Raw genomic sequence first — 12,389 nt, forward strand, 5'->3', positions numbered from 1 at the left:
AAAAGAACTAATCTTATTAAAGTTAACTTACCAACCAACCAACCAACCAACATGCATGTACCCCTAACTTATCGTTAGATTTAAACTGAAGGAAAAAAGCTTTACTTCAAGTTTTTCTTTCCTTATTCTCTTCTTCCTTCTTTTTTTCTAACAATTAAATATCTACCATTGTTCGATTAGGCTAGCCAATAAATCAATATAATATTTTCTAAATAAAAAACTGATGTGTGTACTTATGTACGCACGTAAGAAGTTATACTTCTTTGCCGTACTAAAACGAATATAACCTCAATAACCTCAAAAATAACTTCAAAAAAAAACTTCAAAGAAAAAAATTAACTGAAAGAAAAGAAATAATATTATTATTATATATATAAGAAAGAATAAAAGAAAGAAAAAGAAAATATCAAAATATAAAATAAATATAAGAGAGATATATCGAATTACTTCACGCGTTAACAGTCATGGCGCGGTTACAGCATTAGTTCTCGCTTCGATCATTTAAGGGGTTATATCCACTTGTGATTTTCAAAAAAAATTTTTTTTTTTTTTTTCATTTTTTGAATGTAAATATATTCAAGAATGTTCTCTGAAAATTTCAAATCGATCCGACAATTAGTTTCGGAGATATGAGCGTATTAGTAAGAACGTCTCCGAGCGTTCGAAAGTAGGCGGAGCACGAGCCGGAGTAGCAGCTGTTTCTGGTAGCCGCTATACTTTTGATCTCGACTTATATTGTGTTTGGGACCCTAAGATAATAATACAAAAGGTCTAGTTTATACGTGAAACCTATGTTGAGGAATTTTAAGTTAAAAATATGTGAACTCATCAGTTAAAAGTGATCTTCCACGTGGACAAGTTGTGTTTTTGCTCAGTTTGTGTATTTCTCAGTGTGTATAGTTTAATTAATTAAAGTAAAAAATGCCTCGTAAAATTAGCAGAGAAACTCGTAGAACTTCCAGTGAACAGTTGTCTCGAAGAAATAAACGGAAGAACGTGTTTAATCCGAAAACCGTGGAATATGATGATAGCAGTTTGATTATGAGGCCTTACCACCTGATGTTGCAACAGCTATTTTTCCAATTTACGAAGATCTAAGTAACAAAAAATTATTGGAACGATGCGTTGGTGGTTTTACCAAGAACAATAATGAAAGTTATAATCAGCTGATATGGAAAATAACTCCAAAAATTATTCCAGCTGGCTCTAAAATTGTGGAAATAGCTGCAAACATTGCAGCCGGGGTCTTTAATGAAGGTAAAACATCTCTTCTTTATTATATGAGTACTATGGGATTATCACTTGGACCCAATGCTCATTCCTTCGTGAGTAAAGAGGAGGCAGAGCGCATCTCAATTTCGGACGCAAGAGCGCAAGGGTCGACGCGCGAGGGGAGAATGGCTCGTAGACAACAACAACTAAACATTTTGGAGGCAAACGACGAAGCAGAGGGTTCCTCTTATGGTGCTGGAATAGATGACACGATGTAAGTTGAAAAAAAAAATTTTTAATTTAGTGTAAATCATTCCCGAAACTTTAAACGCGTTTATCTCGAAACCGTGTTTTCAGAGTCGGTGAACAAATTTCTCCGAAACCGCTAAACCGATCGGTTTGAAATTTTCACACGATTTACTCAGATATATTTTTCAGGTAATGATCGAAGGAATAAGGTTTTGGACAATAATTTCGATTTTTTAAGCCACTTTGAAGTGAAAAATTTTCATGAAAAACTGAATTTTTTTTTTGAACAGCCGCCATTTTGTCAAAAATCAAAATTTTGACTAGACCTTCGATCATTACCTGTATTTATTTATTACAAAACTAAATATTTTTGGTTTTTGGTTTTCAGATAATTTGGACCAGAGATATCTTGTTCACCGCCAAGCACTTTTTTTTGGAGGTCTCTCCGCAGATCATCTACAGGAGCTAGGGGATCCAATATTTTTTTAAATAAACCGCTGATTGTTAAAGTACATTAAATTCTGTTTAAGTACATTTTTTCCATTAATGTATAAGATTAAATGCCTCTTGGAAAAAATTCACAAAAAAACGCGTTTTTTCTGCCTCGCAAGTGGATATAACCCCTTAAGTAAAGCAGCGCTGAATACGATTAGTACTTGGATGGGTGACCCGCTTGAGAAAAAAAGGGGGGAAGAAGAAAAGAAGAGACAACTTCATGCCGTATAATTGAAATCGCTTTGCCGCGCGTCATAAATACCGACAAACTTCATGGTGTCGTTTTTCCAGACGCTCGGAACAAAATCAACTCCCCATTACATTTTCCCCAACGCGCCAAAAGAAGTATAACTTCAAAAATGACGACAATACCCCTATGAACCTATTGATCCAACTTAATATTATTTGCAGAAACGAATTTGCAATGATTTCGAACGTACAAATATTTCTTTTAATAATTCAAGTGAAATTTTGTAGAGAATTTTTCTGAAAAACTTGTTCGAATGTATAAATAATTTATTGACATAATCGTGTAATTTTTCTTTGGTATAATCCAAAAGTTGAGATAATGGGAAAGGGGAGAAAAAGTTAAAAAATTATCATACCGACGAAATACTTTAGTAAAAAGAACGTCAAGTGCGAATGCGAAACGGCGAGATCCGTTTAACAAGGTGCTTCTCTTGCCAGATAATACATAAGGGGTATTAAAGCCGCTACTCAATTGGATATGAGCTCACCGAGAGGTGGACGTCTCAATTTTCCTCGCGACTTAATGACCGATCGTTAAAACCCGGCTTCGTCTGGAACCGGCTTGGCACGGCGTAAGAATGACAGAGAGAGAGACAGAGAAAGAGAAAGAGGAGCAAATTTCTCTTTCACAAAAATTATTCATTATAAATCCTATTTAAGGATATATTCCAACCAAAAAATTTATTTAAATTTTACCTGATTATAATAATTGTTTGTTATATAACATTATTACGTCAAAATTGTTATTTAATTAATATATATATATAATAAAGTATTTTATTTTATATATTTATTTATTATAATTATTTTATATTTTTTATATATTTATTTATTATATTTATTTTATATTTATATATTAATATTATTTATATATTATATTATTTATTATATATATTATTATTTAATATATATAATAAAGTATTTTATAAATTAATACTAGTCGATATAAATAGATATTTTGTTTACTATAAAATCTACTATAATTTATCTCGATATTTTAAATTAGGATAAGATTGTTTTTAGAATTACATTAGGGTTACAATTGCGAACAGAATTATTTCAGGATTGTATTAAAGTTGCTTATTAACAGAATACGTATAATTATTTATCATTATAAAAAGTGATCAAAAAAATGTTTACAAATACTGATTTAGTTAATTAACAATCTCATTATATTCTAAAACAGCCCACTGTATACATTCAATCATCAGCTCTAATAATATATATTAAAGTAAATGAAATTTATTATATATCTTTCTATTTATCTTACTGAAGTAAAACGTCTTTTTAACGTAATCGCAGCTGTCTTTCGTAATGACATTAAAATGACGGCAAAGATACAGTGATTTCTCAGTAGAATTCTTCTTACCTTTTACGGACCTCAATACGACTAACATTAGAAACTACTGTAAACGAAACTATGCACTACGTTTATTTTCTTCGTCTTCTTTTTGCACAAGGAAGAATCAGTAAATTGCAATAATTAATTAACTAACCGAGAAACAAGACGATGAACCCGTATTCCTTCACGAACATCCAAAGAATAATTGAATATGATAACTGGTATCGGGAATGCTCAAAAAGTTCGTGCAGATATTTATGTATCTAAATTAAAATATCTATTATTCCTCCTTTTCAATGTTCTTTGCAAAATCGGAATTAGTTTTTCAAACAACACGATATTTAAATAATTGCATTACATCGATGAATAAAATAATTTCTGGACGCTGATGTTTTAATCGGAATACGAAAATAAACTCGAATATACAGTTAATTTGTATTGTATTAAATCGATTAAAAAATATTCACGCGTATAACAACATAATTTTTATATAAAATACAATATTCTTTTTATTAATACTTTAAAGAAAAAGAGACAAAAATTGATAAAGAAATTACCTGGTCAAATTTGGAAGAAACAATTTACTCTACTCGATTCGTTGTATTTATCGACGCAGTACGAACAACGGCTCGAAGTATACTAACCGTAGACGAATTTATCGTCGATTTTGTCATCCGCCGATACAAAGGGTGACCTGTAAATAAACATCGCTCGTTGTTAATAAGTATTTATCTCGGAATTATAACCAAGTGAAATCTAATACATCGTAAAAGAAAAACATAGTTCATACTAACAACGAATGATAATACAGGGAGGACACAAAATTTCTACGTGATTTTAAAAATCAATTACTCTTACCAAAGAATACAGAAGTACATAGAAACTAGCATTAAAAAGTTGGCATAGAACCACAAAAGCTGAAAAAAATGAATAAGTGCATTTAATTGCTAGCTATTTGCTAACTCAAAATCTATTATTGCTAACTTTTTTAATTAATTATTTAATTAGTTATTGATAATTGAAAATGTGAAAACTTTTTTTTTTATTTCTAAGTAAAGCAACGTAATTTGCAATTATTCATTTTTTTCAGCTGTTGAGGTTCTATGCTAACTTTTTAATGCTATAATAACTCACAAGTCTCCCATTTTTATCTAACCAGATGAATCTTAGTTACTACCGAGACCACTAGTGGGCGATAGTAGGTACTTATCGCGATGGCGCTACAATACTATCAAATAATACTGCATTCTATTCGCTATTAGCTATGCAGCTATTCAGCTATGATTTAAAAAAAAACCTGTAAACAAATATAATTCTAGGACTGTAGAGATGCAATGAATGCATCGAATGCAATCTCTTTTATAGATGGCAACTTAAATTTCAACAATTTTGGACTACTTCCTGGTATCTGTAAATACATAAAAGTTATCAAAAAACATTATAAGGTAATTAGTTTCTGTATATTGAATGGATAGAAGGAACCAACGAAAAAAGGAATAAGGATATGATATTAATTAGGGATTTAAAAGAAACTAATTACAATTATAATGTTTATGGCAAGCGGTCTTTGGCTAGATTTTACTTGCAATGGAATGTTTAACATATAAAATATGTTAAACATTATACTGAAAGTAAAATACCATTGCCCAGGTCTAACCACGAGGAGGTAACCGCTTCTGAAGACCCGGGATGTGCATCCTGAAGATGTCCCCATCCGAATTAAGTCGAAACCAAGAAAATGAAAACCCCGACTATGTTTTTTAATGAGCCCCACTCTTAAGCCCCACCCTAAGAGTTTTATTCGAAAAATCCTTGAAATTATTATCGAGAATTGAGAGAAAAGTTTTAATACCATATAAAAATGATAAACGGGGTGTTAAACATCAATAAAATCGAAATAACATAGTACCTACATACTAATAAAATTCATTACAAATATATTAAAAATACATTAAAAATAATTATCACACGAGTGCGATGCTATATAAGGGGAGAAGAATTAACAAATAAAATTAAACATTAAATTACACATTAATATTTTATTATAACTAAGTTCTAGTCTGGTTCTCCTCTGGTCCTCCTCCTATTGAACCTGCAAAAAAGAACAAAGGGTTAGGGAAGAAGAAGAAAAGAGGGCCTGGAAACGAACCTGGAAAAGAAAATAAAAGATTATTTTAGATTTGCAAAATGCAATGAATGATCCATGGTATCTATAAAAATTTGGACTGATCCATGGTATCTGCAAGAACATGAAAGTGCGAACACATACGAATACACATTATGAATATTTTCAATTTAATAATTTTGCAATCTACCTAAAATATAGTAAATAAAAATAAATGTATATAATTTTGTGGTCTTCCATGGTATCTGTAAAAATAATTACGTCATAGTACCATTTACCATAACTCAATCCTCTTTTGATTCGTTCCTTGCTTCTCTTGGACGGAGTGTTGCATTGTCTCCTTACTCATTCTGCCAATAATATATTAAAAAAAGGATCGTTTGGTGTGGGTGGAAGTTTAGGTAAGGACATGATTCTATCCTTGGGAGTAAGATAGAATCAAGGCTCGCGTGGGCAGGGTCGCATCCCTGAAGTAGACCTTTCTTCGAAAAGAAAGAATCTACCCGCTACCCATTGAAAAAAACTGGAAACGAACTGAAACAGAAACAGAAAGATTAGTTTAGATTTGCGAAGAACCAATGAATGCATCGAAAGCATATTCCTTTTCTAGATCAAAATCCAATACTTACAAATGCATTGGAATTAATCACATCCTGAAACAAAATATAAACGAAAATTAATTAAATAATATAATAATTGAATAAATCTTAATACCTAAAACAAAAAAGAGACATTAAAAAACATTATAAGATAATTAGTTTCTACGAATGAAATGAAGAATGAAAAGTGGGGAAATTGTGTGTAATAGGAAATTAGAAAATGATATGATATTGGAGCGGGAATTCGGGAATGGTATTGTACTCTATCATGATTTTAAAGTATTTTCTATCTTTTAAATGAAATATCATTTATAAAATCAAATTTTCTTAATACTCGATTTATTTTAAGGAAAAATTATGTTTGGTCTTTGGTGGGTGGCATGGCAAATCCAACGATGGTCACCTGTAACAAAAAGAAAACTATTTTAATTATTACCATTCTTAATAACCATTATAAATTATTGACGAGCAAAACAAAAAATAAAACAATAAAAATATCAAATGACCAACGAGCTATTTTCAAATTCAACCATGCTGTCGAATTGAAAATAACTCATTAAGTCTGTAGTTGCCCTCTTGAGCCACAATTAAGTGGGGGCCTCTTCGGCTTTTAGCCTCTTCTTTCTTCAAGCCTACTGTCGGACATTCCCTACGTGCGAGCACGAAAAGAATCTTTGACCAAAAACGTCAATCGTTCCAAAAAGTATTCGCATAATTTGGCATATTACAACGATTAATGATATAGAATTAGAATCGTCCCTGATTCTATATAATAAAAAAACCTAACCGACCCTAACACAACCCTGAAAAAGAAAAATGTGATTAGTAAAACATCCTGAGCTTTTTACATTGAAAATAATTATTACCTTTTGGTCGAGAGATATCTCATCGCCGAAAGGAATATTATTAACATGTAAAGTATCGATTCTATTCTAATACCAAACCGTTATAATATGCCAAATTATGGTCGTACAATTTAGAAACGACTTCAAGACATTTTCACCCAATTACTCTCAACTGCTTATTACACTAATATAAATGAAATACATTTCACATTACAATATATATGAAATAATTCCATTTATTTTCTTTCATCATACATCTTATGCAAATAATTCCGATGTTCGTTAAGGGGGTGACTCTATTTATTAATTATTACAAAATGCATTCGCGTTTCCCGTTAGCTATCCTAGCTCGTGGACAATCAACGAACTTAAAAGTTCATCGACTGTGCACATATTACACGAGCACATTTAATCGAATGTCCGAGCAGTTAATTATGCTAATCGATGACCTATTAACACTTCGCACTTTTACTATCGAGTAATATAATCGAATTGAAATAAAAATAATACTAAAAATGCAATGCATTTCTTTGCAATATTTTTATTTAAATTATTCTTTATATTAAATTATACGAAACATTTCAAAGATTAAATCGCGATAGTGCGAAGTGCTAGTTATAATACTTAAAACTAAGTATCAATTCATCAAAGGTTTTGCGGATTTGATTTCGACTCTATCTCGTTCGAGATAGAATCGAAATAGAAATGAATTTCTTAAATGGTTGCAAATACCTTTGAATCATGATACATAATGCATATTACAGAATTGTCACAAAAAAGATTTACGAGTCAAGCAAGATAGAATAAAAAGATATAATTTTGTGACAATTCCGTATAAAACCCGGAGGTGGGGACTCGCACTGAAAAGTGCAAGTATGCCACGTGCCATTCCGGGGTCCTACCTACTTATAATTAAAGTTTCACATTCGCTCAAAAAAATACACATGCATACCCACCCACACACTCCACGGTTCTCACACATACCACCAGGGTGCAAAAGCCTAAACTAGAGAGCATGCCCCGGGGCACCTCCGACACCCTAGTTCAAACGCGTTTTCTAAATTTATGGGAGTACGTACCAATTGCTGTAATCGTCTGTCAAGGCTAGTGATTATTGCATAAATGACTAATGCAAAAATACAAGTATAAACTAGTATATATTGCATACTAGTTATATACGAGTATATCATAGTTTCCACAAATAAATGTGGTAACTCTACTATGCAAAACGATTGTTAAAAAAAAAATTTCGTATCGTACGCGTGACTCTACAAGTTATTTTTATTCAATAACTTTAAAAAATAATAAGCGCGGTATTATCACGAAACGATGTACAATGCACATTCCTAACCGCACACACATGTGCAATGTACACCGTGCAATCACTAGCACAATGACAGACGCCAAATGGGGGGAGAAAACTTAAAACTAAAAACCTATACTAACCGTTTCTCACCCATACGTGTAACACCTGGGCACACGCATAAATGAGAACGCAGAAAGTATAGGGGGGAGAAACGGGGATTAGTAAATTAGATGCTGAAAAGCCTAACTAAATTGATTAATATAAAAATGTTCTCATAAATCTAAGCGGGCTATGACTCTACAAGTCATTTATAATGACTTTTAAAAAGATTTTAAGAATTTAAAAAAAAAAAAAATCTCGGACGACTCTTTCGTTAAATGGCTGTTCTAATAAAGAACTGGGCTTTGAGCCGCCACTTAATAGCCAGAGTCTATCCGTCGCGAATGGGTTTGTCTTCTTGCTCATTTTTTGATTATATCGAAAAATAAAATCGCGATTAAATAAACTAAGTACGAAGCAATGCATGTAAGACATTTATTACATGCTTTATTGGACGAAATCGAGTAAATTAATACTCGATTTCACCACTACTAAACGCGAACGAAACACGTAATAAAAAAAAAAGTGCATTAATTAATTGCACTGTTAATTAAATGAATTTAACCGATGAGACAAGAAGACCTATCCTGAACTAATAATATAACATACAATAAAATATACAATTTTCATGAGCAATTTCAAAAAAGGACTAATCCTTTTTTGGAATCACTCATGTGCTCGTCAATAATTTTTTGGAATAATTACAACCAGTAACTCGTGCCGATTGGGACCTTTCATCCTCGGCATGATTGAGCACCGGAGGGACTTTAAATTTTAACTCACGGCCTGCTAAATGTTATATTACATATATGTGGCATTTTAAAATAAAATGACGCATGTATGCAATATGAACAATTAGCATTAGAAGTTCTGCGGTGGCTCCAAAACACTCCTACTTCGTAGCAAATGGTCCAGCTGCATCCCTCGTCCATCAGATCCATCGGAGAATTCCCGATGCACTTTTCCCCGCACTCCCGTGACTCTAATATCGCGGTAAACGAATATAAGAAACTATAAAAAGTTTCTTATCGCGAAACCGAAATTTTTCTTAAACGGCGAACAACACTGAATCTACATACGCGATACGATTTGAATTTAATTTACGCCCGGTCACTGACTCTACTTCGCGATTAAAATGTTACTTTAATTATTCGTACAAACACTGATTCTACAATCTAATTCAAAGACTGCATTGCACGCAGTCAATGCAAACACAAAAATTTCACTCCCGATACGCGGTCACTTCACTGATGCACTTCACTGACTCTACTTCGCGAACAGTCTGTACGACTGTTTTCAAATTAAAAAACTAAATTTTATACGAACAAACTCTAATGCAATTAACTGCATTGCTCGCAGTTAATTAATATAAATCTCAAAATAACGCGAACGCGAACGCGAACACGAACGCGAAACGCGACCGAATTTTAATTAACGAGCGAACGTGCTTCTAATCCGTGATTTTAATTATATTAAAACGATCAAACACTCCCGTTACATTGCTTCGCGCACGAATTGCAATGATCTGAAACAGAAAATGAAAAAGAACGATTAATATCTTAGTCGTAATATAAAACCATTGAAACTATTATAATAATGTTTCGTAGAAAAATTATACTTACTTTTAATCTTCATTGATGAATGCATGATGGGTCTTCTACCCTTAGGATGACGATGACCGAATGCACTGACTCTACTTTCGCGATAAAAATTGTATTTTAATTATTCGAATAAACATGACTTTACTTCGCGATAAAAATTTTATTTTAATTATTCGTACAATGACTCTACTTCGCGATCAATACTTTATTTTAATTATTCGAACAAACACTGACTCTACTTCGCGATAAAAATTGTATTTTAATTATTCGAACAAACACTGACTCTACTTCGCGATAAAAATTGTATTTTAATTATTCGAACAAACACTGACTCTACTTCGCGATAAAAATTGTATTTTTATTATTCGAACAAACACTGACTCTACTTCGCGATAAAAATTGTATTTTTTAATTATTCGCACAAACACTGACTCTAATTTTTTGCAACTGCATTGCGCGCAGTTCAAAAATCATACACCAACACTTGCTTACCTTTCTGAAAAAAAAGAAAATAAGAAAACTATTAGTATCATTGTTACCATTTAAAAATTACAAGTAATTATTAAAGAAATGTTTAATAGAAAAATTAATTTACCTTCTATCTTGATTGATGAATGCCCGATGGGTCTCCTACCCTTTAGATGACGATGTCGTAGACGGTCCAAACGAAATTGAGAAACTTAAGTGTTTCTTATCGCGACCACGGCACTGATTCTAATTTTGCAACTGCATTGCACACAGTTCAAAAATCAAACACTAACACAAACACTTAGCCTTCTGGAAAAAGAAAAAGAAAATAAAATTATTAGAATCATTGTTATCGTTTAAAAATTATAAGTAATTATTTAAGAAATATTTAATAGAAAAATTAATTTACCTTTTATCTTCAGTGATGAATGCCTGATGGGTCTCCTACCCTTAGGATGACGATGGCACACGTATAATCCGAATAAAAGAAACTATCGGAGTTTCTTTACCCGAAAAATTTCCGATTTTTGTTTAACGATGCAAACACTCGAGTACCTCATTGCCTACGCGCTCGATTGCAATGATGTTCTGAAACAGAAAATAAAAAGAACGATTAATATCTTCGTCGTAATCAAAAACTATTGAAAATTTATCATAGAAAATATTTATAGAAAAATTATACTTACTTTTAATCTTCACTGATGAATGCCCGATGGGTCTCTACCCTTAGGATGACGATGGGTGGACAGTAACGAAAATAAAAAACTATAAAAAAGTTTTTTATCGCGAACGCGAACGCGACCGCGACCGAGACGTGCTTTACCGACCGCACTGCACGTCAAAAACGTCTGAAAGAATGCACAAGATTAGTGTTCCTAGAAAATAAATCGAGTATTTTAATGTGGGAAATAATATAAAAGGAGTATTAAAGGGAAAACAATGTAATGAATTGTAATATGATATTAATTAGGAAAATGAAAGAAACTAATTATCATTACAATGTTTATGGTAAGCGGTCTTTAGCTGGGTTTTACTTGCAATGGAATGTATAACATATAAAATATGTTAAACATTATACTGAAAGTAAAACACCATTGCCCGGGTCTAACCACGAGGAGGTAACCGCTTCCGAAGACCCAAATTTAAATAAATATTCATTAAATTTGATTTGCCAGTAATACAAATCGATTTTAAAACGACAGTAAGTAAAGACAGTCGTATAGAAAAATCATAAATTAATAAAGTATCAAAATTGTTTTCTATTCGAAATACTGTAATAGGTATGTAATGTTAAAAACAATGTATATGCGTTTAAACTAATCTTAAAAATAAGTAGATTGTATTGGAATATTAAAATAATTGTTAATTAATCGATAGAAATGTATATTGTAATCTAAAAATGGGAATGTATCTTCTTCCGTACCTTCCTCTTCGAAATCTACTGTAAGACTGACACGTTATCATATAAAAAAGTTTTTTTCATTGAATGTTGTTTACATTTTACTTTCCGAAAGTTTCTTATGTATGTAACGAGAAAATTAATTGTAATAAATATAAATTAAAATTTTAACGTTCTCATTTTAATATTCTTTTAATTTATATGTAATTGTTTAAACAAATGTATATTTTTTTAAACGTTTTCGTGCTGTGGTGACTTTGGAGGGCGAAATTTTTATCTAAAAGAATATTAAATTAAAATTGATTAATATTCAAAAATATGTTAATAAGTATGTAATGCTTATACTACTACATATATGTGACTAAATAATATGAAATATAAAGAGAGTGTATTAAAGTAT

At 31.6% G+C, this 12,389-nt stretch overlaps 1 long non-coding RNA gene across 1 annotated transcript; it reads left to right on the forward strand.

Annotated features, from left to right (window-relative positions):
• Positions 1-544: 544 nt before the first annotated feature.
• On the forward strand, positions 545-2,022 carry LOC122514544. Its single transcript, XR_006303082.1, has 2 exons — positions 545-1,486; positions 1,850-2,022. It is a non-coding gene; the product is annotated as an uncharacterized LOC122514544 (long non-coding RNA).
• Positions 2,023-12,389: the final 10,367 nt, after the last annotated feature.

The sequence above is a fragment of the Polistes fuscatus genome, unplaced genomic scaffold, assembly GCF_010416935.1.
Source record: "Polistes fuscatus isolate 324 unplaced genomic scaffold, CU_Pfus_HIC Scaffold15, whole genome shotgun sequence".
NCBI lineage: Eukaryota > Metazoa > Arthropoda > Insecta > Hymenoptera > Vespidae > Polistes > Polistes fuscatus.